This window comes from Serinus canaria, chromosome 6 (genome assembly GCF_022539315.1).
Source record: "Serinus canaria isolate serCan28SL12 chromosome 6, serCan2020, whole genome shotgun sequence".
Taxonomy (NCBI): Eukaryota; Metazoa; Chordata; class Aves; order Passeriformes; family Fringillidae; genus Serinus; species Serinus canaria.
This window is the reverse complement of record NC_066320.1, coordinates 34,693,896-34,718,584: the sequence shown is the minus strand read 5'-3', so window position 1 is coordinate 34,718,584 and position 24,689 is coordinate 34,693,896. Positions and strand designations below refer to the sequence as shown.

Genomic DNA, 24,689 nt, shown 5'->3' with positions numbered 1-24,689 from the left:
AGGGCTCGGGAACCCTGGTGCTGCCCTCCTGCCCACCAGTGCCTGCTGTGCTCGGAGGGTAAATTTCACATCATCACAAGTGACTAAAACCAACCGTGGCATAGAAACGTGGATTTGGCCACTGTGCTGTGTGGAAATGTGACAGAGCTGTCAGGAGTCAGGGCTCTCATGGGAGGTCAGGATGCTCAGTGTGAGCTCATCTGCTCTGTGGCTGCACAGGGAGCAATGGCAGGGATAACTCACACTCTCGAGGGCAGGGTACCTGAGCAACCTGGGTTGGCTGGGCAAATCTGAAGGGATAAATTAAATTATTAAAGAAAAACTCAAGACAATGCAGACACCAGACAGCCTGAGAGAGCTGTGGCTATTCAGCCTGGAGAGGAGAAGGCTCCAGGGAGACCTTAGAGCTCCTTCTAGTGCTTAAAAGGGCTCCAAGAGACCAGGAGAACAAGTTAAAAATTCCCCAGGAAACACTTCCTTAATTTTCCTAAGACTCACCACATTTAAAAATTTCCATTTCCCCATGTGTCATATAGTGTCCCTCAACAAACTCCTGGATGATCGTAAATGCCAAAGCCTTTATTTGTGAAACATTTGTGCCCAGCTGTAGCCGAACTGATCACCTCTCTTCCTGTGCATAAGATGGGAATGGAAAGCTTCCCAGGGTGACTCACGGCAGGTGTGTTTGGCGCTGCAGGTCCGGTGACAGCTGCAGGAATAGGCGGGACCCTCGGGGCGCCCTGGGGTTTTCTCCTCCCTCCTGCTGCTGGGATTTGCAAAAATGGTTCGTGAGTCACAGAGGGAGGGAGGCGGCAGGGGGGCGGCAGGGAGGCGGCAGGGGGGCGGCAGGGAGGCGGCAGCCAGGTGCAGGTGAGTGCAGTGGGGAAGCGAAGGGCTTGGCAGTGCCAGGACACGCGTGCTGGACGTGGGTCTGTTTCCAGGAGGGAGCAGGCAGTGCAAACACATCAGTGGGGCTTACACACACACCCAAGAGGGAGGGGAATATCTCCATTATCAACAGTCATTTCTGCAGACAAAGGAGTCTGTTCACAGAGCCCTAATCCGCCCGTGCCCCCCGCCCCGTCCATAAATGACACTTCCCAAAGATCCACCTCCAGCAGCCCAAGGTTATTTCTTGCCAAGCAGGTTTTCCAGCCTGTGTGCCCGCTCTCCACATTTTCCATGACTCCACCCTTAGGTGTTCCTAATCCCTGACAGGGAATTACCCACATGCTAATTCCCTCCCCGGGCCTGTCCAGAGGCTCCCCCGCCCAGCAGCGCCGATCAGCCAGAATTCCTCTGCCCTGCTCAGGCACGGCGCTGTGCGCAGGGATCGGCCTCGGCTCCTCCGCCCTGGCATTCCCGGCTGGCACCTCCTGCCCAGGGGCTCCCTGCCGGGTGGGGGCTCTGCGCTGAGCAGCCCCCCCGGCCTGGGGCAGAGGCAGCAGGAAGGCAGAAGGGGCAGACCAGCCCCCCAGAGCCACAGCCCCTGCCTGCCCTGCTCCAGCCGCACCCGGTGCCTCCTGCGTGGGCCGGAGGTCAGAGCAGGTTTGGGTCAGCGTGCAGAGCTGCCGGCGAGCCGTCTGTGTGTCTGGAGGGGCCAGCAGGGTCCTGGAGGTGCTGCCAGAGGCAGGGACCGTGCACGACCCATCTGCCACCAGCGGCGGTCACGGCACTCGTCCCCGTCACCGCTGCCCGGTGCATTGCTGCTGCCCCAGCAGCCCTGGGACTATTTATAGACGCATTTCTACATCTCTCTGTTTAATCTCCATGTATTTAATCTGGTTTTGCACTCCCTTCTGACAGCAGCAATAGGCAAAAACCCCATCAGGTTTAAAACCCCATCCCCAAACCCCAACTCTGCCTGTCAGTGACCACAGCGAGAGCAAATGCAGACACGGGAAAACTATTTATAGCTCAGATAAACAAGGCAGAGGCTTTGCTTAATGAGAGGGAATGGAAGAGCAGTGCTCACACACAGACCTTGAATGTGCTGCCCTTGCCTGGCTCGGGAGGGCTGGTGGGTCCTGCTGTCCCTGCCAGCCCACAGCAGGGCCCGGGGATCAGTCCCAGCAGTGTGGCTGGAAACGGGGATGTGGTGCAGCCAGCCCGGGCACCCGACGAGGGCTTGGCTGTCAAGGACAATCCTGGTTTCACATAAATTTGAGTGGGAATTCTTTTCTGCCCCAAAACCCAGCCAGGAGTGGAGAGTGATGCCCTGTGCCAGCCCACAGAGGGTGGGTGCTGTGCCCTGGGGCAGGGGGCTGGGGCTGCCCTCGGCAGGGTGTGCAGAGGGGTGTGCAGGGGGGTGTGCAGGGGATGTGCAGGGTGTGCAGGGGGGTGTGCAGGGGGGTGTGCAGGGTGTGCAGGGTGTGCAGGGGGGTGTGCAGGGGGGTGTGCAGGGTGTGCAGGGTGTGCAGGGTGTGCAGGGGATGTGCAGGGTGTGCAGGGGGGTGTGCAGGGGATGTGCAGGGCGTGCAGGGTGTGTAGGGTGTGCAGGGTGTGCAGGGTGTGCAGGGGGATGTGCAGGATGTGCAGGGTGTGCAGGGTGTGCAGGGTGAGCAGGGTGAGCAGGGAGGTGTGCAGGGTGTGCAGGGGATGTGCAGGGTGTGCAGGGGGGTGTGCAGGGGATGTGCAGGGTGTGCAGGGTGTGCAGGGTGTGCAGGGTGTGCAGGGGATGTGCAGGGGGATGTGCAGGGGATGTGCAGGGGGATGTGCAGGGTGTGCAGGGTGTGCAGGGGGGTGTGCAGGGTGTGCAGGGGATGTGCAGGGGGATGTGCAGGGTGTGCAGGGTGTGCAGGGTGTGCAGGAGGATGCTCGGGGCATGGCTTGGAGCAGTGGTGCATTCCTGATCGCCCCGGTGCTCTGGCCTTGGGGAGCTCTAAGCCAACTACACTCCTGTTTCCTTGGCCTGCTTGAAGACAGCAGGAATCAGGCAGAGGGTTAATCCCTCATTCCAGGCCCAGGGAATGGGGCCATGCTAATTCTTTCCTGTAGATTTGCTAATTTGATTTTTCTTTTCCTGAGACATCAAAGCCAACCTCCAGAGGAGAGCTTCCTAATCAGCAAGAAGAGAAGGAAATCACTTATTTAGTGGGAAGGATGTAGATGTACCAAAAGGAAACATTTCCATTTTCTTTTTATAGCTATCAAAAACAACTTTACACAGCAAGTCCCCTAAATTCTATTTTTATTGCAAGGAACTGGAGTTTTGGGACCCTTCCATGCAGCCGCCTTGTCTCTGTACTTGTAAACAACAACTTCACTGAGATGAGGTGAACTGGATCATCTTCTCCTTCTTCAAAACATTTGTTGTTGTGGATCGGAAGAGGAGGCAGGAGGCCAGGAGGAAATAAAGTGCTCCTGAAGAGTGCAAAGCCAGCCCCTCAATCTAACCTGGGCTCTGAGTCCATCCTGCCCTTTCACGTGGCCTGTGAGCAGGTTTTGGACGCCCTGATTGACAGAAATCCCGGTTCAGGCCTTCAGCTGGGTGTTATTGCAAACCCAGAGGGCAATCAATCAATCACACACTGTTGATGACTCCTGAGCCCAGCTGGGCTCCGAGGGGGGCTGGGACAATAAACCCAGCAGGCTGGGGCAGCACCCCTCGCTGGAGGCCCAGCTCAACCCCAGGGCTCCGGCAGGGTGGGTGGCACTGGCTGTGGGTCTGTGTCAGCTGTGGGGCACAGGCAGCACCGGGGGCACTGCAGGGCCCCACTCTGTCCCCTCTGCCACCCCCAGGGCTGGGAGCACTGCCAGCTCAAGGCACAAGGGCCATTTCACTGTTTCAAGCCCAAAGTGTGTTTAATTTCAGAAATGTTATGCCAGTCTCCCCAGTGTGCAATAGTGACAGTGCCAGGCTGGGTGTAGGGGTAGGGACAGCACTGTGCCCTGTCCTGGTGAGTCCAGCTGGGCACCTGGGCAGGGCTGACCTGGTCACCAGCCACTCTGGGAAGCCTGTGGATTTCCCAAGCTTTTCTTTTTATTTATCAAAATTTCTTGAAACCTGACATGAGCTGGAGCCTCCTGTGTGCCTCGTGGGCGTCTGTCCCCCTCACAAGGGGGCTAAAGAAACCCGAGAGGCCAAGGAGCTGACAGGGCTGTGGGGAACCCTCCTTTCCCAAAGGGGGTTTGATGTGGCACACAGCCCTGCACATGTTAAGCCATATTTTCTTATATATCAGTTGGATATTTTCATGGCATGGGCTGTGGACAAAAGCAGAACAGCAGATTTATTCTTTTTTTTTGTAACCAAACCAAACCCTCCTTGGGGAAGGACCAGTCAGGCTCCCTCCTGCTCCACAGCACTCGGTGTGCCCGGCAGGAGCGGCTCACGGGGAGGAGGAGGAGAAGGAGGAGAGGAGGGGAGGAGGAGGAGGAGGATGATGATGCTCCCGTGGGCGGGGCAGAGGCTGCGCTGGGATGCGCTTGGCCGTGCGGCCGTTCCCAGGCTGTAAATGCCACGGAGGTGAGCGACCAGAAATAACGCAGTTGGGTTTTTTCCTTTTTCTCTTTTCACCCTTACCAAAAAGCCACGACCCAACGATTTTCCTGGTCTCGACCTACACCTTCCCTGAGGATTGGCTGTGCTTCCAAGGCAGCCTGTGGCCCTACACCTTCCCTGAGGATTGGCTGTGCTTCCAAGGCAGCCTGTGGCCCTACACCTTCCCTGAGGATTGGCTGTGCTTCCAAGGCAGCCTGTGGCCCTACACCTTCCCTGAGGATTGGCTGTGCTTCCAAGGCAGCCTGTGGCCCCAGCTGCCCAGTCAGATTTGGCTCCCTGCCCACCCTGCCCCCATGCCCTGCCCATCCTGGTCGGCCCGGTGTGGACCCTTTGGTTATGCAGATACAACTGGCCAGAGCCTGCACAGCCCCAGATGCTATAAATGGACACACAGTGATCCTGCCAAAGACTTTATTTTCATCCTAGCCAAGCTATGTGCTTAAATCTTCTCTGTACGTGAATTCCAAAGGGATACAATAGTATCCCTTTGGATACAATGAGAAGAACATTTCTTCTATGAGTTCTAAACATAGTGACCCTTCCATTTGTATGTGGCCTTTCAATTAAACTGCTGGGTACTATATTTATTATTATTATTATTATTATTATTATTATTATTATTATTATTACTACTACTATTATTATTGTCTGCAGCACTGAGTCTCTGCCCAGGCAGGAGGGTCTGGTGCACAACTCTGCAGCACAGCCAGTGTCACATGTGGGAGAGCAGCCTCAGGGCTCATCAATACCAACTTCCCTCCCTTTTGGGTTATTCTGTAACTTCATGCACACTGCTGGCTCGGCATCAGCAGATCCCAAGCTGAGTGTGCAGAGCACAGTGGGACGGTCACACGTGTGCTCAGCACTGGGACGGTCACACTGTGCTCAGCAGTGGGACGGTCACACGTGTGCTCAGCACTGGGACGGTCACACTGTGCTGAGCAGTGGGACGGTCACACTTGTGCTCAGCTGTGGGACGGTCACACGTGTGCTCAGCACTGGGACGGTCACACTGTGCTCAGCAGTGGGACGGTCACACGTGTGCTCAGCAGTGGGACGGTCACACTGTGCTCAGCACTGGGACGGTCACACTGTGCTGAGCAGTGGGACGGTCACACTGTGCTCAGCAGTGGGACGGTCACACTGTGCTCAGCAGTGGGACAGTCACACGTGTGCTCAGCAGTGGGACGGTCACACTGTGCTCAGCAGTGGGACGGTCACACTTGTGCTCAGCTGTGGGACGGTCACACGTGTGCTCAGCACTGGGACGGTCACACGTGTGCTCGGCAGTGGGACGGTCACACTGTGCTGAGCAGTGGGACGGTCACACGTGTGCTGAGCAGTGGGACGGTCACACGTGTGCAGAGCAGTGGGACGGTCACACTGTGCTCAGCAGTGGGACGGTCACACGTGTGCTCAGCACTGGGACGGTCACACGTGTGCTCAGCACTGGGACGGTCACACTGTGCTCAGCAGTGGGACGGTCACACTGTGCTCAGCAGTGGGACGGTCACACTGTGCTCGGCAGTGGGACGGTCACACTGTGCTCAGCAGTGGGATGGTCACACGTGTGCTGAGCAGTGGGACGGTCACACTGTGCTCGGCAGTGGGACGGTCACACGTGTGCTCAGCTGTGGGACGGTCTCACTGTGCTCAGCAGTGGGACGGTCACACGTGTGCAGAGCAGTGGGACGGTCACACTGTGCTCGGCAGTGGGACGGTCACACGTGTGCTCAGCAGTGGGACGGTCACACTGTGCTCAGCAGTGGGACGGTCACACTGTGCTGAGCAGTGGGACGGTCACACTGTGCTGAGCAGTGGGACGGTCACACTGTGCTCAGCAGTGGGACGGTCACACTGTGCTCAGCAGTGGGACGGTCACACGTGTGCTCAGCAGTGGGACGGTCACACTGTGCTCGGCAGTGGGACGGTCACACGTGTGCTCAGCAGTGGGACGGTCACACTGTGCTCAGTAGTGGGACGGTCACACGTGTGCTCAGCAGTGGGACGGTCACACTGTGCTCGGCAGTGGGACGGTCACACTGTGCTCAGCACTGGGACGGTCACACGTGTGCAGAGCAGTGGGACAGTCACATGAGTGCTCGGCAGTGGGACGGTCACACGTGTGCTCAGCTGTGGGACGGTCACACGTGTGCTCGGCAGTGGGACGGTCTCACTGTGCTCGGCAGTGGGACGGTCACACTGTGCTCGGCAGTGGGACGGTCACACGTGTGCAGAGCAGTGGGACGGTCACACATGTGCAGTGTGTGGCCCAGGTGCCTGGCGTGGCTGTTTACACTTCCTACCAGTATGGAAAACTAATCCTAAGGAAAGCAAACACTGCAGTCTCACATTCCTGGCACTGTGGAGAGGGATGGTTACTCTGGTTTTTATTGCTAGAAAAACCTCTCTTTTGATGTCCTCTGAAGGTGTGTCCTTTGAACCCCAGCAGCCACACGTCTCAGGTCCAGCTCCAGCTGCTCAGGAATTGCTGTGGCAGATCTCCGAGCCTCGAGCAAGAGACCTGGAAACTCCCTAGTGAAAGGCAGAGCTGCAGCTTTCCCCCAGCCACAGCACTCCCAATACCCTCGTACAGCTCAGGGGCTGTGCTGTTTGGAAGCTGTACTTGCCAGTGCTGGAAGCAGTAGCCACAGTGTATTTGCCATCACATACGAGGGGCTAAATATAACACCTGGTGGCAAATGGCAGCAAACAGGGTGGGTATGGCCTGGGATAAACCCAGGAGACAAATAAACCTCATGCATGAATAAACAAACAACTACATAAAAGACAGTCCCTTTCCCTTTCCAAGTGCCCACAGCCTGTTTTGAAATAGACATTTCTGTGTGTAACTGATGGATTTGCAGAGAGGATGACTCAGACTTCAGGGCCCCTATTCTGCAGAGCAGGGGTGAGCCATGGCCATGCTGCCCGTCCTGCTGGGCTCACTGCAGGGACAGAGATGGGCAAAGAGCAGAGCACTTTGGGGCAGGAGCTGTGCCCGGGCACCAGGAGGGTCCCATGGATCCCTCCACAGCCATCCCTCCGTGGCAAACAGAGCACAGTCTGTGCAGTGGGCAGTGCACACGTGTGGTAAGCACAGAACTTATCCCACCAGGCCAAACAAGAGATGCCAAAGCCTACTCCTGACCTCTGGATGCTGGAATATGAGTACTGGGAATGGTGGCCTGTCCCCCACTTTTCACAAGTGGAGAAGGAGGGAGCTTAAGTGTCAGTGTGGTGTTTCTCCCTGGACTGCACCCTGGGAGCTGCACAGAATGCAGCTCCTGCTGGATGGCTTTACAGCACTGCAATACAGACAGGGCTCACAATCAGCCAAGGGTTTAACCATAAATCTCCTCTGCTTTCACTCGCTCAGCTTTCAGACCCTGTCACAGCTATTTATAGTTTCCATACTGAGTTCCTGGACAGATGAAACCTCAAATCTCATGAAAAAAAAAAAAAACAAAAAACAAACAAAAAAAAAAAACCCAAGCAGGGGCAAAATAAAAGGACACAGAATAATCAAAACAATCCTTGAATTCTCGAGCTGCCTCATCCAGATGCAGAATAAGCACAGGCTTATTCCTATCACCCTGGCACTCACCCTGCCTGGTCAGCAAACTCTCCTTTCCTCTCCCCATTCACACATGGGTTACCACCTCCTGTTTGTCCTTTTAATTCCCTTTGTCTGTTGCAGTGCAGCCATGAGTCACCCAAAGCACACGGGGTGCTGTGAGACAGCCCCAGATAAGAACACCACCAAACAAAATCGGGCTCCCTATTCCAGCAGCCCATAGGAGCGTGCTCCAGGGTCAATCCTGGGGACCCCAGCTGGAAGCAGCAGGGTAGCCATAGAGGGGAGAGCTGCTGTGATGGCCCTGAGACCCCCAGCCAGCCCAGACACAGCACCCTGCCCTCAGGGTGGTAGTGGGAGCCCTGGGATCCACTGCTTGCTTGAGGAAGGAAAACTTCCCTTTCAAAGCAGGAGACGGGCCACTGCCTGGATTCTTTCAAAGGAAAACTTTGCATTGTTGATGCATAGAAATGTCTTTTTATTTCTTCTCCAATTCCTTTTCTTAAGCCTAAGAGCTGTGCTTGCCACCGATGACAGGGAACGTAACACAGCCAGCCATGCACTAGTGGCCAGGAACATATTGCCCATCAGATTCAGATCCAGCAGAGATCAGCTCTCAAATGTGGTCCTCAACTTCATGAAACTTCTTCTCTACCGACTCAAGGAACTAAAGAGTAACACTTTCCCCCTTGGAAACTTCCAGGCCAAGATTCCCAGGACCAAGTCCCAAGCAGGAGCACGGACCTTGGTCATACTGTGTTCTTGGCTAGAGCTTTATGGAGTGTTTAGCTAAGGTGGCTCATCCCTGACCTTCCTGTCACACACAGCTGATGCTTTTCTGTTTGCCATGAATTTCTGTTTGTAAACACAGTTTCCCTCTCCAGATTAGCTGGTCTCTGCTGAGCTGCGTTTGCTCTGAGGTGCCATTGACTGTTTGGACACAAACTCCCAGGGTTCTTCCCCGTGAACCTCCCACAGCCCCATGGCATCCCCAGCCCACTTGTCTCCAGCCCCACAGCCGGGGGCCTCTGCTGCAGACCCCGGGTGCAGCTTCCCACCCAGCCTGGGGCAAGGGCCCCAGTTCCTGCACCCACGGGCACCACTCAGCTGCCTCCAGCCACCAGCCCTTCCTCTGCCCTTCTTATTGCCAGTCAGGGCAGCAGGACCCGTCTGTGCAAAGCGTGATGAGGTTAAGGCTGGTGGGAGAAGAACTCTGCTCCCTCTGGGTGAGGTTTGATTGCTCTGGGAGGGGTCAGGGCCCGGATGCCAGAGCTGCACCTGGTGTGACTCAGCAGTGACTCGTGGCTGTGCAGTCTGGCATGAGTGCAGCCACTCCATCCTCCTGTGGAGCCCCACATGCCACCAGTGGGGCTTAAAGCATGGAGATGTCCTGGGGTGCTACCAACCAGTGCTCCCGAGGGGCTCAGACTGACGAGCACAAGAAGAGTGCCCTGGGAGCCAGCTACCGAGGTGTCACATGTGGACACGTGATGGATGGACAGCCACAGCTGCTCAAACCCCACTCATTCCACTTCTCCGGGCTGAAAACCAAGGCCACTATTAGGAAACCCATCCCTGCTACCAAAGCCAGATTACAGTGGAGCAAGTGGATTTCCAACCATGGCACATCAGGAAGGATGTCCTGTTAGCAGCTTATGCACCTCTCATCACCTGGCCTGTCAGCACGTCCCACCTCATTTCTGCTGGAGCAGGGCTCAGGTGGGCAGGACTGAGAGAGGAGATTTTCTCTTCCCTTTCAAAAGACTCCTGTTCCTGCAGCACCTGCCATCACTGACTCCATCACAGACTGTGTTCCTGTGGGGATTGTGGGGCATTCCTGCTGGAGCTGCCCAAGTTGGTCCAGGACAGCTGCACTGCCCCCCTGCGCTGCTGGGTGTGGCACAACCCTCCTGGCCAGAAAACTACCTAGAAAACATGACCAGGTCATGAAACAATCCTGTGTGTGCTTCAGCTCAAACACTGCTTGATTCAGAGCCCCCAAACCCCGGCCAGCTGCAATCAGCCTGTCCAGCGGGTGGCAAATGAGGCAAAACCAACAGAAGCACAAGAGAGGCAGGGAATCATTGCTCAAGGTAAGAAGGTTTCCTGGTTAGGACCTCAGAAAGTTTTGGGACCAAGGTCGAGCTCCCAGGTGGCCCGGAGCACAGCCAGCTGGCAGCCTCATTTGTTAATTCCCGAAACTGCACATACACTGTCCGTGTTCCCGGCCAGGGAGAGCCACCCAGCCCAGGCCTTGTGCGGGCCCCGCCCGGCCGGCCGCTGCCTGCCGAGCCCGCGGACCGCCGAGAGCGAGCCCGGCACGGGCACCGGCACGGGCACCAGCACTGGCATGGGCACGGGCACCGGCACGGCACGGGCACGGGCACCGGCACCGGCACGGCACGGGCACCGTCACTGGCATGGGCACGGGCACCGGCACGGCACGGGCACCGGCACCGGCACGGCACGGGCACCGTCACTGGCATGGGCACGGGCACCGGCACGGCACGGGCACCGGCAGCTCCCTGCGGGGCCAGCGGCCGCCAGCAGCTCCTTCCTTCTTGTCCTTTATGGAAGGGGACTGCCGTCCCCAAGCCCGTGATTTACGGGAGCTCCATCTGGGCTGCTGCTCGTGTCACCCCGAGGGTTCCAGCGGGATTTCCCGCTGGCCGCCGGCCGGAGAGCTGCCCGGGAGGAGCCCGGCCCGGGCTGCACGTGGAGCAGCAGCGCCCTGCTGTCATTTACCGTGCTCCCCAAGCAACAGCGCCTAAATTTAGTTCTCCACCTAATTCCCTCTCTGAGGAAGCGTCAGGTTTCCATCGCCGGGCACAGGCTGCCGTGGCTGGCAGCTCGCTCGCCGCCTGCCCGCGGTGCCCTGACGCCCTGCAGCAGCGCCCTGTGCTCGGGCACGTCCCACCGACAGCCTCCCAGGAAGGGGCTCCTGGCCACATCCTTCAGAGCTCACAAAAAGAGCCGAGGGTCGAGGGGAGCCCAGCTCAGCACCCCGCGGGACCCCTTGCCCTCCCCGCACTCGGAGGAGCTCCGGCAAACAATGCAGGCAAGGATTTCTGCAGCACAGCTCCTTTCTGTGCTGCCCGAGTCCCCTCAGAACGTGCCATGAGGGAACCAGCACTGCTGGTGCTCAGAATTCCAATAGCTCGCTGAATTCTTCCCCTCAGTCCTGGCACCCAGCTGAAACCTGTGTCTCAAAGAGACATTCACTTCCCATCTTCATGTCTGAGAAGCGAGAGAGACGAGGCCATCAAAGGGAAACTCAAAGGGCATATAAAACCCATCGTTTGGTCTCCTCCCTGGAGAAGCACAAACTCTTTCCCCTGCTGCCCTCCAGCCTCTCCAGCTCCCTTTTTCTCTCCCTCCTCCTGTCAGGATCTCCTCTGGGGTGAGATCCAACCCAGCAGTGCTGGGATTCCTCAGGACACGGGGCTGTGCTGCCTCTGCAGCTGGACCTGGCCAGAACACTCTGATAGAAACAACTGCAAACATTGCAACAAATTATTGCCAGTGCCATTCAGTTAACAAGGCCTAATAACTGAAATTGAAAGGCCAAAACAAAACGTCTGAAATGCCCAATTTCTACAGCATAAATAGATTTCTGGTTCATTTATTGCCTTTCAGTCAGAGACCCTAGTCACTGGAACAACAGGCTCCCTGTGTTTGTATGGCTTTTCAGTTCTGCTGCAAACAAATGTTTATTGACCTAAGTGGCACTTCCTCTCCAAGACATCAGGAATGTGATGGCTTGCTGTTGTATTTTGAAGCAATTCAGGGCAAGGAGGGTATGTTGACACTGTAGACATTAATATTTGCAATACTGCAGAGTTGCTTTCAATGTCTCAGGGACATGGAAGTTTCTAAGAGATCCTGTCTGATCCCTTCTGGCGGTGTGTTTTTGCTGAAGATGTGATGTGACAGGGCCCCTGTGTGATGTGACACAGCCCCGAATCTGCTGTGGGCTCTCTGGAAAGAGCTGAGGCCCTGAGCCGAGCTCTCCTTGCTTCCTGAATTCTGTGCCAGCACCGGCAGAGAGGGCATGGCTGGGACCTGTGCTGGCAGCAGGGACAGCGCTCCTGCCAGCCCCAGCAGCGGATGGGAGCAGCAAGAACACATTTTCTAGACAGGAAAACAGCACAATTGGTCAGGGATGTGTCTCGCATGACCTCACTTCTCTTTATGGCCGGTTTCTGCAGCCCAGGCTGCACCTTCGGTTCCGTCAGCCCCAGCCCTTCCCCCGCAGGCACCGCGGCTGCGTCCGTGTCCCTCCCGCCTGGGCTGGCTGCAGCCACCAGCCCTGCCACTCCCTGTGCCCTGACAGGGACAGCGACAGGGACAGGGACAGGGACAGGGATAGCGACAGGGTCAGCAACAGGGACAGGGACAGGGACAGGGACAGCGACAGGGTCAGGGACAGGGAGAGGGACAGGGACAGCGACAGCGACAGGGTCAGGGTCAGGGACAGGGACAGGGACAGGGACAGGGATAGCGACAGGGTCAGGGTCAGGGTCAGGGTCAGGGTCAGGATCAGGGACAGCGACCGGGACAGGGACAGGGACAGGGACAGCGACAGGGACAGGGACAGCCACAGGGTCAGGGACAGTGACAGGGTCAGGGACAGTGACCGCAACAGGGACAGAGAGGGCTGTCTGAGCTGGGCCCAGGGCTGGGGCTGTGTGTCCCCTGCCCAGAGCACTGAACATTCCACGTTCAGCTTCACCAAACCCAGCAGGAACTGCACTCTGGGTAACCCATTTTGGCGTGAAATGTGTCTGGGTTTTTCTTCTGCAGCAGATGCAAAGTACTTCCAGAAGGAATGATTACTGCACCCATAAATTCCCAAAGGATGCAGGCCCTGACATCTGGCCACAGCCACTGAACCCCCACGCAGAGGGCTGCAGGTCCTGTTTTGCAAGGGCAGCACTGGTAAACAGCTTTGCTTGCTGACTTGTAGCAAAGGGAAAGCCCAAAGCCCTGCACAAAAAATGCTTTTCAAACAGAAAGAATGCTGCTCCACACTTCCCAGAGAGACAGTGGTGGTTCCTAATAAAGGAAACACTGGTGGCACCACCAAGAAAGAGCATCCATCACCACTGTGCAGGGGCTGCTCTGAACTGCTGGTCATAATTCAGCCCCAGTATCTGTAGTGGAGGGGGTTGGGAGCCCATTAATTACAGCTGATAATTAACATCTGTCACAGGAAGAATAGTTTAACCTTGGAACAAGGTTGCATTAAATTGGGGTGCAAAGCTGCCCTGGTGAGAGCAGCACCAGGCCCCTGGCACAGGCAATGAGGCTGGGACCGGGCACAGCAGGGAGCAACGTTATGGAACAGGTTTAATTCAGCCAAGCACCAGCTTCCCCCAGGCCCTTCTGCAGCCTGCTCGAAGGAGGGGACACCAGTTTGTGTGCAGGAGCTGCTGGTTTCCTCCCCAGACAGGGCTGCTGGGCAGGAGCAGCCTCTGCACGTGCAGGGGCCAGGGCATGGGGGTTGCCCTGTCTCAGTGCCCCTCCCCACTGCACCACACAGCCAAATTGGCTCCTCTGCTCCTCTGGGCTGGCTCTGCCTGCCATGGGAGCCTGACCAGAGCCAGCTGGGCCTGCAGAGCAGAGATGGAGCTGGGCCCTGGCCATGCAGCATGGCCTTCCCTTGGGAATGTCATGGATTTCAGGTCTCTGAACGCAACAAACCTGGGGCAGCTACAGCTCCATGAAACTCAGAAATTGGTGTTACCAGGCTGCGAGCAGAGGGTGGCAGACACAGGCTGGAGAGTTCTCCTAGAATCCCAGAATCCCTGAGGTTGGAAAAGAGCTCCAACACCATCGAGTCCAACCTGTGACCAATGCCCTTGTTGGCACTCAGCACAGAGCCCTGAGTGCCATGCCCAGTCATTCCTTGGACACCTCCAGGGATGGAGACTCCAAACCTCCCTGGGCAGTGCCTGCCAAAGCCTGATCCTCTTGCCACCATTTGCACAGGAGAAGTTGCACTTGTGTAGCTCTCACAGCCATTTGTGGGTCACTCCAAGAATGGGTTACACTGAACAAGTTTTTTTTTAATTGAAAAGATGCTTTCAGAAAGAGGTCATAGACAAAAAGGTGAAACAGATGTTCCCAAAGGCAATTCCTGCCCAGACCCCTACTCCTGTTTCTTGAAATTGCTGCAATTATCATACCAAGAGCTGTTTCATGTGTCAGGGACCATCCCCTGAGGCCGAGCTGGCAGCACAAATCAGCAGCTGACAGCGTCTGGCACCAGGGAGAAAAATTACCTGTAATAAACTTTGTTAGTTCAAGCCACAGTGGGAACAACCACTTGGGAAAAGGTTGATGAAATTTTTGGTGCACATACACATAAGTCATAATACAAAGAAAGATAAAAATCATTATAGTAGCAGGAATAATTCCCTGCTGCTCCCCCAGAAAATGCCTCCCACCTCCCCAAAGGGTCCTGAAAGGTCCTGCAGTTTGACAGCTGCCCACGGGCATTGCCCTGTGGCTGCCAGAGCCCGGCAGGTGCTGCCCACAGGGACACGTGCCTGGCCAGGGAGCACTCAGGGATTTCAGGTTCATGATCCAGGGGCAACATGGACATTTCACAGAGAACATGTGTGATCTTGCTTTCTCAGACACCTTTTTGAAAAAAAACATGAACTCAGGAGAAAAGCTAAAAACTAGAGAATCCATAGAATCATAGACTCTCCTGCAGTGGATGGGAGCCACAAGGATCATCGAGTCCATCTCCAGGCCCTGCATGGGACACCCCCAAGAATCCCACCCCAAACTCCCTTTTGTGCTCCCTCATTACCAACTTCAACATTCAATGTTCCCAGAGTAAACCCTGTCGTCCCCAAACCTCTCTCACTAGGGCCATTACCCCAACTACCTGACCCATGTAATTCAGCATGGACTCACAGAGTGTTATTTCCAAATTTAAAACATGCTCACACACTGAAATTCACCCATGGATCTGACTGGATCAGAGCAGCCCAGGCTCTGAGTTTTTTATGTGCTAGGATCCCCTTGGGAGACCAGCATGCACCCACATAATGGCTTTGAAGCCCCGCACACTCACACCCTCTCCTGCCAGGGAAGAGACCCAAATTCCAAAATTATCCACTCCAAAGGAGCATTTTCTCAGCCTCCTCGGTATCAGCAGCCAGTGAGTAATTCACAGTGGCTCTAAGATTAGCTAACGAAGCGCCGTGACTCATCAGCCAAGCCTCCGCGCCGCTGGGAAAATTCGATTTTTCTTTAGCAACAGAGGTTCAACTGTGGAAATTATAAATAATTAGGGTTTGGAGAGGCTGCAGTACCACGAGGATTGCTATTTAAACCTCGCTGATACAGATATTGGTGCCTGTGGTGCTGGCGTGCCAGCAGCGCCAGGGCTCAGCTGGCCCAGGCAGGGCTGTGCGGGCTGGTGGCACAGCCGGGCGCTGCCGCGCGGTGCCAGCGCTCGGACCAGCAGAGCCTGATCCCCAGCTGCTCATTAGCTCACACCCAGCAGCAAACCAACCACGCAGAGCCATTACAGCTCCTGCCACGACGCCGTGCACCAAAATGATGGGGTGGGGGAAGAGTCATCAGCAGAATCAAAGCAGGCAGGATCCCCACCCCAGCCAGCCGGGAGCCGCAGAACCAGACTGAGCTCCCCTCTGCAGAGAACCCGTGCTCTGGGGCCTGGTGCCCTGTGCCCATGTGGGGCCATGGGGCTGGCACCCTCACTGTGCCCTGTGCCCTGTGCCTGTGTGGGGCCGTGGGGCTGGCAGCCCTCACTGTACCCTGTGCCTGTGTGGGGCCGTGGGGCTGGCAGCCCTCACTGTGCCCTGTGCCCATGTGGGGCCGTGGGGCTGGCAGCCCTCACTGCGCCCTGTGCCCATGTGGGGCCGTGGGGCTGGCAGCCCTCACTGTGCCCTGTGTGGGGCCGTGGGGCTGGCACCCCTCACTGTGCCTGTGTGGGGCTGCAGGGCTGCAACCCCTCACTGTGCCCTGTGCTCTGTGCCCGTGTGGGGTCATAGTGCTGGCACCCCTCACTGTGCCCTGTGCCCATGTGGGGCCCTGGGGCTGGCACCCCTCACTCCAGGTCCCACCCAGGGCTGCCCTGCCCATCCCCTCCGCTCTCCTCCCCAGCAGCCCTGCTGCCCAGCCCAAGCCTGTCCAGCAGGAGAGCCACCTTCACCTTCAGCAGCCACCACACGTGGCCCAAGTGACCGGGTGTCACCATCCCCATGCCGGCTTTGCCAGCAGCAGCACCACAGCCCCATTCCAGCCAAGGGTGTGCCAGTGTCTCCCCTGCCTCGCCTGGCAAGCCCCTGAGACACTCCTTCACCAGATTTTCCCCCAAAGGTTTCCCTGCTCCAGGCTGGAAATCTGACACAGAGGGATGGGCTCTGCTGGCTGAGCCCGGGGCAGCGGCTCCAGCCCTGGCATGGCCGGGCCCCCCCTCCTCCCCAGTCTGGACCCCTCACCCCTCGGGACCAAGGCTTTGTCCCCCTTGCCACCTCCACCTGCTGAAGGTGGCCTTCAGCCTTACTGCAGTGGCACCAAGGACTTCCACAGGGAAAACCAGCCCCTTCCCTGCCTGGAGCCAGCGGTGGGGCTGCTGCACAGGCAGCTCAGCTGCCCTCAGCACTCCTGCTTCAGCTACGTTCTGCTTCCAGCCACCTCGGGCCCCGCTTATCAAAGCCAAATGCTCCAGGTTTTGGTGTCTAATGCAAACCAGCTTGCAGTTTATGTGCTTTCCCTCAGAAATCTGCTTTAAAAACAACTTGCCCAACTTTGTGTTTTATGAGATGCACTTAAGAAAAAAAGAATTTAGGAGAAAGGAAATATTTTCCATACATGACAGACATTTGAGTGGATTAAAGCAAGCTGCCCTTTAATGGTGCTTGCCTGAGCCACCCTGGAGAGGTGGCAGCCATGCCTAATTCCCTGTGATGCTCGGGGACACATTCCCTGTGTCCAGGCTGGTTCCTCCTGTGCAGCCAGAGCTCAGGTTCAGGCACACACACGTGGATCAGCTGCAGGCAGAGCAGGGCTCCCCAGCAGCCTTTGGCTGGAGCCCAGCAGGACCAGGCAGGGATGGACAGGATGGGATGAGGGAGCTGGGGCAGTCACAGCCACGGTCACAGCCATGGTCACAACCATGGTCACAGCCCAGCAGGAGCAGGCAGGGATGGACAGGCTGGGATGAGGGAGCCAGGGCAGTCACAGCCATGGTCCAGGCAGGGATGGACAGGCTGGGATGAGGGAGCCGGGGCAGTCACAGCCATGGTCCAGGCAGGGATGGACAGGCTGGGATGAGGGAGCCAGGGCAGTCACAGCCATGGTCACAGCCATGGTCACAGCCATGGTCCTGGCACCCTGGCTCAGCCTCCCTGCCGAGGGATGGGAAAGGTGTGGGCCAGGGGACCCCAGGTCCCACCTGGCTACTGCTGGTTGAGGTCGATCCCTGGCCTAACAGCAGAGCCATAAATCCTGAGGCACAGAAAAAAACACACTGAGGCTGCTTGGAAGTCCTCTGCTACAGGCAGGAATAAAAAAGTGGACAGTGTATAATCTGAAGATTGAGTAAAATAAGAAAATTCCCACATTCCAGAGGAGCAGGATTCTCTTTTGCCAGGATAAAGCTATTTTCACATTTAAAACTCCATTTCCTCATGAAGGAACAATTCAGCCCCAGGAAGGATTACTGCAGTTAGGCTATAGCCAGGTGTGCAGGACAGATCAATGCAAAACTGCTTCCCAGGATCCCTGGGAAGTGCCCAAAGAGGGAACAGAGAAAGTAATCTTGAAGCTGGAAGAGAGGCAGGGGAAGCTTTAGGGAAACATCACAGGTTAAGACAAGCAGGTGCTACAATGGTTTGCCCACCACAACTCCAAAATTTAATCTGTAGATTTAGAATATTAGCAAAAAGCCTTATTACAAAAAATCTTGATAGGTTTGAATAATGGCAAGGGACTTTGGACAAGGGCCTGGAGGGACAGGACGAGGGGGAATGGCTTCATACTGACAGAGGGCAGGGTCAGATGGGACACTGGGAATTCTGCCCTGTGAGGGAGGTGAGGCCCTGGCAAAGGCTGCCCAGGGAAACGGTGGCTGCCCCATCCCTGGAAGTGTTCCAGGCCAAGCTGGATGGGACGTGCAGCAACCTGGTCTAGAGGAAGTGTCCCTGCCCATGGCAGGGGGTGGGACTGGACGGGAAGCACAGAGAATGCTACAGACCACTCACTGCTCCTGAATGTTACACTCAGGTTTTTAACCCAATGCAGCTTTTACTCTGACACAGTGAAAGACTGAATTAAGCCATTCCAACCTCACATTATTAAAAGTGATATTTAGAATATTCCACATTAGGTTTTTTAACCAGTTAAGAAATGAACCATCACTGTACTCTTGGCTTATGCATTTGCACTTGCTGAGAAATTATTTTCATTTATCTGCATAATGGCCAAGGCAAAGAAGCAATTTGCTACGAGATTCATCCTTTCAGCCTTGCCAAAACCTGAGTCATCTTTTCACCGAGGAGCAGTGGGGCAGCTCTGGCAGCCCCCACCCAGCCCCACAGCTGGGCTGTGGTTTGGTGCTGTGTAAGGCAGGGCACTGAGCTGCTGAGTCCTAGCAGGATCTGTGCCCCCTGCACTCCCCTGCCTCCCAAGCACCATTTTCTGTTACCATGTTTGTACTGGAACCGGCTGTGGCAGGTCTTAGTAAAGTGTCAAAAATCCAGTGACTCACCTGCAGCACTGAAATGTCACTCCTCTTTTTTATTCTTTAAGCTGGTGTTAGGACAGACAGACAGCTGTCAGACCAATGGGCATCACAAGGACACAGGAAAACAAGGAGACCTGGCACACCAATTTTCAGTGCTCTCTGGAGGAGGGTCCCTGCCCAGCCCCTGGCACAAAGGACAGCAAAGCAGCTTTGGAACCTCTCGCCTGCTGGCACTGGCATTTCCCCTCAGCTCTCAGCAGCAGAGCCCAGGGCAGGAACAGCCCATTGTTTGCTCTCCACAGGGCACAGCAATGTCAGGAATGTCACACGCCCAGGTGCAAGGACAGCAGGACCCCTGCCTGGCCACAGCAGCCTGCAGGGAGGACAGGGAAGTTTCTGGCACAGACACAGGCACTCAGTCCCCTCGGCCCGCAGGAGCAGAGCACTGCCAGAGGGCACGAGCTGCCAGTGCCAATCTGTGCCCATCCATGGGACAGAGGGCAAGGCCAGCAGCTCCCACCGTGCTGTGACACAGCTGGCAGGGCTGATCTGCACCAGGGAATTACTGCAGAGACTGTGGGGAAAAGCTGGACATTCCCTAAACAACTCCACCCTGGGGACCACCCCAGCATTACAGGATGGACACTGGCTCTGAGCAAACCCTCCCAAGCCCAGAGAAAATCAGTGGCCCCACGAGTGAGGTATCACAGCTCCCTCACACCAGCAGAGACTGAACAGCTGGTCTGAACAATGCTCTTGCCTGTTCATGGGACCCAAGTGCCATGGGCTGCCTGCTCAGGAATGTGGCCAGCACTCACCTACTGTCTTTGGCATCTCCTTCAACCTTGGAGCAGCCTTTCCACATGTGTGATGGAGCAGCCCTTCACTGGAGATGGGAGCAGAGCAGTGCTTTTCCTGGGAGTAGTGAGGAGTAGGGTTCTGGTTATTCTTGTTTGCTTTTAAAATTATTTTTTAATGAACAGAAGGCTGCTTGTACCTCCCTGCAGCTCCCTGCTGTAATGCTACAGCCAAACACTTGGCAGCACTTTTGGGCAGGAATTTTGTACAGTGCACAACTGTGTGAGCAGAAAACACAAAAACCACCTCACAGCCATCAGGTCAGCCCAGGCCCAGCTCAAGAAGATGCTAGAAAAAACCTCACAAAGAGCCCCTGAGGCCAGACAGGCAGGAGCTAAGAAAGGCAAGGCTGTTCCTCCTGGAGCAGGAGCACTCTCAGCACAGGAGCACCTCTGCCAGCCTGGGTAAACACCCACTGCACAAAGGCTTCACACAAGGTGCAGAACACATCTCCTGCTAGATACTGCTGTCCTTCTTGCACTTATTTTTGGAAAACAGGAAGCTCATTGATTTGTTTGCAGAGGTGACCAAAATGGGCCTTGGGAAACAGCTGTCCTGGTTCAACATCTCCTGCTGTACACCACAGCCTGCCCCCTGCTCTGATGCAGATTTCCCCTAGAGAGGCTCAGCAGAAGGGGTTTGGTGCTGAGCTCTGCTTGTGACACTGTGCTGAAACGGGAAGCTCTGAGCTCTCTTGCTGACAGTCAAAGTGTGGAGCAGCAGAAACCAGGAAAACACGAGCCTGTGTGATTTCCGACTCTACCTCAGCGAGAGTTCATCCCCTGTGTGCTGCAGGGGGTCCAGCTGACAGGAACAGGATCAGTGCAGAGATCCTGCAGCTCCAAGGCAACCTCCCACAGCCACACAGCACTGCACTGAGCAGGGACACTCTCAACTGTTTTCTCCAGCACCAGAAGCAACAGACCACCTCAAATTAATGTCTCTGGACTGAGGGAATCCAAGGAAAGGGTAGACTAACACAAACCCAAAAAATGAACTGTTACAGTTCCAAAATCCTGTCCGGGTGTCACTTCAGTTTGTGAACTGTTTTAATTTAGCAAAAAAAGCTGTTTGGTTGCTGGTTCAGAATTGTGCATCACCTCTTGGTCGTGCGTAAGGAGAGGACCCTTCTGTCCAACATGTTCAAAGGGCCTTAAATCCCACTCACGGAGTGTGAACATACAACTTCATGCTCATATGCATGTTCATGTTCAGTTCAGAACATGGATTCCCTCCCTGGCTGGAGCACGAACCCTCTGCGTGCAGCAAGGGCAGGCCCAGGCTGTGCTGCTCCTCCAGGTGACTTGGGAAAGGAGGATGGACCCGGGGTAGGACCCGAGGACATCCATGTCCCCAGTACTGCTTGTTCATGTACTTGGAGCCACTGATTCTCCTGCTCTGCAGTAAATGACACGAGAAAGCTTTAACATGCAATGAGAGCCACACTGTTGTGTGTTGCACATTTTCCAAGGTTTAATAGACACAAAGTGAGTCCATTGTACTTAAGACACTACAATGATTTCATTCTATTGCATGTCCTGACCCAATTACATTTCTCAGGGTACAGTATTGAATAAAAGTTCGGTAGCTTTAAAATTAACAAGTGTGTGAAATCTGTAAGTAAAATAAGCAGCAGCAATAATCTGGGGAATTTTATCAAGAATAGCTAACTTTGAAGTAATAAATACATTCCGAGTTGTGGTTTTTGCTGTTCTCCTAGTTCATTGCCGTCTGACTGGTCAAGTTCTCATTCTAGGGTAAGATATCCTTAAGCCTTCCCTGCCTCACACCAGAAGAGCCTCCCAGCTCCGTGTCCTGTCACCTGTCCCATGGCACGCGGAGCGCTCTGCCCAGGAGCTCATCCTCGTGCCGTGCCTTCCCCGGGAGCTCGTCCGGGCGGGACAGACTCGGTGACCCTCTAGGAGAACAGCTGTGCTCGTCTTCTGTTACCTTGAAGAAAGCCAGAGAGGAGAGGTTACTGTGACAGAGCGGCAAGGCACACGCTGCGGCTTCCCTCTAAATATAGCCAGGAATTCTCCTGCTCCCAGCCGGCCCAGCAGGCACAGCCAGCAGCGGCTGCAGCTTGGGAAGAAAGCTGCCAGGCTAACAAACCCAAAGTAAGAGTGGGATTTTCCCCAAGACTGACACAATATGAATTTCAGTGATGATAATAAATCTCTGGTCTGGCTTAAAGACTCTGGAGTCCCTGTTCGGGTGTGTTACTGTAGGTTAATCCGCCACAAGTCCCCACGGAGTGTGCCACGTGAAGAACATCTGCCTCCACTTTCTGAACACAATCTACAAAATAGGATTATTCTCCCCTTGAGAGCAGCCGTACAGAAGCTTTTCTAAGTACCTGCAAGTGCTCAAGCTGCTGACTGTGGCTGCAGTGCCTGAGCCGCAGTGCCCCGCTGCAGTGCCCTGGCTGCAGTGCCTGGCTGCAGTAACCCGGCTGCAGTGCCCTGGCTGCAGTGCCCAGCTGCAGTGCCCTGGCTGCAGTAACCCAGCTGCAGTGTCCCACTGCAGTGCCCTGGCTGTAGTGCCCTGGCTGCAGTAACCCAGCTGCAGTGCCCGGCTGCAGTGCCCTGGCTGCAGTAACCCGGCTGCAGTAACCCAGCTGCAGTGCCCAGCTGCAGTGCCCTGGCTGCAGTAACCCAGCTGCAGTGCCCAGGCTGCAGTAACCCAGCTGCAGTGCCAAGCTGCAGTAACCCGGCTGCAGTGCCCTGGCTGCAGTAACCCAGCTGCAGTGCCCTGGCTGCAGTGCCCCTGTGGGGCAGAGCAGCTGCCCCTGGTGCTGCTGCCCCTGGGGCCCCACGGGACAGCCAGCATCCCTGCCCAGCCTCATGTGCCACAGGGCTGGCACCAACCCTCGCAGCAGCCACCAGTGCCCTGGGCTCAGGGCTGATGACCTGGAAAGGAGCAACTCCTGGAGAACAACATGCCTAACCAAAACTAGGGGTGTCCTCACCTGTCCCCCTGCATGCAGGAGGGACTGATGCTGGCCCTGGAAACCAGACTACAGTGTGGAAGCCCTAGAAGAGTTCAAGGGGAAAATCCACTTGCCTTCAAGTGAAGAAGACACATGGAACTACTGGGTGATAGAGACCCAAGGGACAGAACGGCACGGACACCTCCACTCACCCTGACCAGCTGCAGAAGCATCACCGCACCTCGTTCCCAGTGCAATGCAGCTCCAGCAGCACTAGAAAATGACCAGCCCTGAGTCTGTGCCATGTCAACCACATCACCTCCAGCTGAGTAGGAAGTGCAGGAGACACCAGCTTGGATCTGTGTTCCTGACATACATTAACACCACAGAAGAGCAGATCAGAAACCTTCAAACCACCCTCAGCTGAGGTTTGTGACTTACAGAGCACAATGAACCAAGAACACCAAACACAGGAAGAGGATCACATCTCCAAAGCTGCTGACAAGGCAGCAGCACTGCTTCTGCAGGCAGGGGACCCAAAGTGACACTGATTCACTCAGACTCAGCATCCAGAATGATCCTCAGCATTGCCCACACAATGCAGAATGCAAAGAGCTGATTCAATACCCAGGAACATCTGTCCCAAAAGCTGTATTCCAGAGAAGGGCTGCAATCAGGTTTCACACACTCTTTCATTATTTGGCAGAAACTGGGAGGTCTCACCTCAGGGCTCTGTTACCTGCAGCCAACAGAGTATAAATTCATACCTAATCTTGCAGGGGAATCTATTTGTCTTCTCATGAACAGAGAGACTCAAGAACACACAACAGTCTCACTTGCAGGTTTATCACCTTACACCTAGGAAAACCTTAAACCTTCCTGAGGCCCAGGGACCTGGAACAATATCCCTCAAGAGGCTTTGAAAGCACTGACACTTTAGAGACATTACAGAGTGAGAAGATCTCGTCTAAGCAGGAAAAAAGGCATTTCCTGGCTGAGGAGGTAACAAAAAGCCCTCGGTGGCTGGATTCTTTGGGATTCCTCACTGGGAGGAAGAAAGAATCACACCAGAAGTACAATGCCAAACAGGTCCCATGGAAGGGTCCTGCTGATGCCAGAGCAGATGGGGCTCCTCCATGGGGACAGGGGCCAAACCTCAGCTGCTCCAGGAACTACCAAAGGGAAATATCAGGGATTCTGTCCTGTGGGAGCAGAAAGCTGGAGCTACCAGCAATAGAGCAAGCAGCTTTAAAACAGCTGGATGCTCCTCGGCTTGGAACGCTGGAACCTCAGCATACAGCTCAATCCCTGTGCCTGGGTGGGCACCTGCACCTGCAGAGCTCTGCAGCCTGGGTGGGCACCTGCACCTGCAGAGCTCCTGCAGCCTGGTGGGCAACCTGCACTGCACCTGCAGAGCTTGCAGCCTGGGTGGGACCTGTACCTGCAGAGCTCTGCAGCCAGTGTGGGCCACCGCACCTGCAGAGCCTGCAGCCTGGTTGGGCACCTTACCTGCCTACTCTGCAGCCTGGTGGGCACCTGCACCTGACCTTCAGAGCCTGTCACTGGTGGGCACCTGCACCTGCCAGAGCTCTGCAGCCTGGGTGGGCACCTGCACCTGCAGAGCTCTGCAGCCTGGGTGGGCACCTGTACCTGCAGAGCTCTGCAGCCTGGGTGGGCACCTGCACTGGCAGAGCGCTGCAGCCAGGGTGGGCACCTGTACCTGCAGAGCTCTGCAGCCTGGGTGGGCACCTGCACCTGCAGAGCTCTGCAGCCTGGGTGGGCACCTGTACCTGCAGAGCTCTGCAGCCTGGGTGGGCACCTGTACCTGCAGAGCTCTGCAGCCAGGGTGGGCACCTGCACCTGCAGAGCTCTGCAGCCTGGGTGGGCACCTGTACCTGCCGAGCTCTGCAGCCTGGGTGGGCACCTGTAACTGCCGAGCTCTTCAGCCTGGGTGGGCCCTCACCTGCATAGCTCTGAGCCTGGGTGGGCACCGCACTGCAGAGCTCTGGCAGCCTGGTGGGCCCCGGTACCTGCAGAGCTCTGCAGTCAGGGTGGGCACCTGTACCTGCCGAGCTCTTCAGCCTGGGTGGGC

General features: G+C 55.9%; 1 protein-coding gene across 4 annotated transcripts in view; it reads right to left on the bottom strand.

Annotated features, from left to right (window-relative positions):
* The window catches only part of PWWP2B (PWWP domain containing 2B), a 46,931-nt gene that overhangs the window by 7,626 nt on the left and 14,616 nt on the right, over window positions 1-24,689 (bottom strand). The window contains exon 3 of one of the 4 annotated variants that reach the window (XM_050976211.1): window positions 559-766. The exons of 1 other annotated variant lie outside the window; for it this stretch is intronic. The gene's annotated coding sequence lies outside the window, so the exon portion shown is untranslated. Of the gene's footprint in view, window positions 1-558; window positions 767-21,101; window positions 21,619-24,689 lie in introns of those variants that run through there. 2 more of the 4 variants (XM_050976214.1, XM_030241489.2) reach the window with 2 other exon arrangements.